Source organism: Cebus imitator, unplaced genomic scaffold (assembly GCF_001604975.1).
Source record: "Cebus imitator isolate Cc_AM_T3 unplaced genomic scaffold, Cebus_imitator-1.0 Scaffold1018, whole genome shotgun sequence".
In the NCBI taxonomy this organism is placed as follows: domain Eukaryota; kingdom Metazoa; phylum Chordata; class Mammalia; order Primates; family Cebidae; genus Cebus; species Cebus imitator.
In genome coordinates this window covers 28,783-30,054 of record NW_016108333.1, presented here as the reverse complement: position 1 = coordinate 30,054, position 1,272 = coordinate 28,783, and positions in this window count along the sequence as shown.

Genomic DNA, 1,272 nt, shown 5'->3' with positions numbered 1-1,272 from the left:
TATATTTAGAGAAATGTCATGTATTTATACATATATATGTATATAATGTGTAAATTTAATATAGATTATATAAACATATATAAATACAATATATAAAGAGCATATATTTATATAATGTATAAATTTTGTTTACATAATTTATAGATGATTATATAAACATAGTCATATAAATTTATATATGAAATAATGTATATGGTATTTACATTTGTTCATATGTAAATATATAATATATTATATTTATGACATATTAGATAATATATAATAATATAATGACACATGTAATATAATATATGTCATATGTTCTATTATATTTATGCATAATATACCATAAATAATAATATACATATTACATTACATAATTATGATATTTTATAGTATATATGTATTATTTACAATTGTATGTTATATATTACATAGTACATACATAGTGCTATATGTTGTGTTTTATATATATATGTAGGTTATATACTTATATAGCTATATTGATATTTTTAATATATATATGTAATTTGCTTTCATTTTTTGGCTATCTAATTTTCCTTTGTAAAAGTTTTCTTTCAAAAAAGTAAAAAGCCATTTATACCTCATTGATAAAAAGCCATTGATAAAAAGCCATTGATAAAAAGCCATTTATAAATATTTATATACAGAAATAAAAATATGTACATATTTATGTACACAAATAAAACCATATATATTTATAAACATAAATTAAAATGTATAAGTATATACAATATAAAGTATATAAATTTATATACAATATGTATAAATATTTGTAAAATATCAATATATAAGTATATAAATGTATATATAATGCATACGTATTCATAAGATACCTAAATATAAAATATATATTTATATATAAATACAACATATAAATAAAGATTAGATATATATTTATTCCCTTAATGCTGATTCTCCAGAGTTAGTTAACAGAAAGCTGGAATTATAGTCTGTGCAAAGGTGTTATGTGTACATGGATTCCGTATACAAAGTTTTCTGTTTCAAAAGTGGCACCATACATGTTATTTCACTATGAAATTTTTTCACTTTACAACATATTTTTTGACATTTTCTAAGTCAGTAAATTTAATTTTTTTGGTCATTTATTGCTGCATAACAAAAATTCATCCTGGAATGAAGTTAGTTAACACAATAATTGACCGCCTCGCGTAGTTCTGTGGACTGAGAGTGCAGATAGCACGTGGTGTGGGTGGCTGGTCCCTGCCCCACAGAATCTGTGGACTCCTCTGGGAAGACTCTCACAGCAGG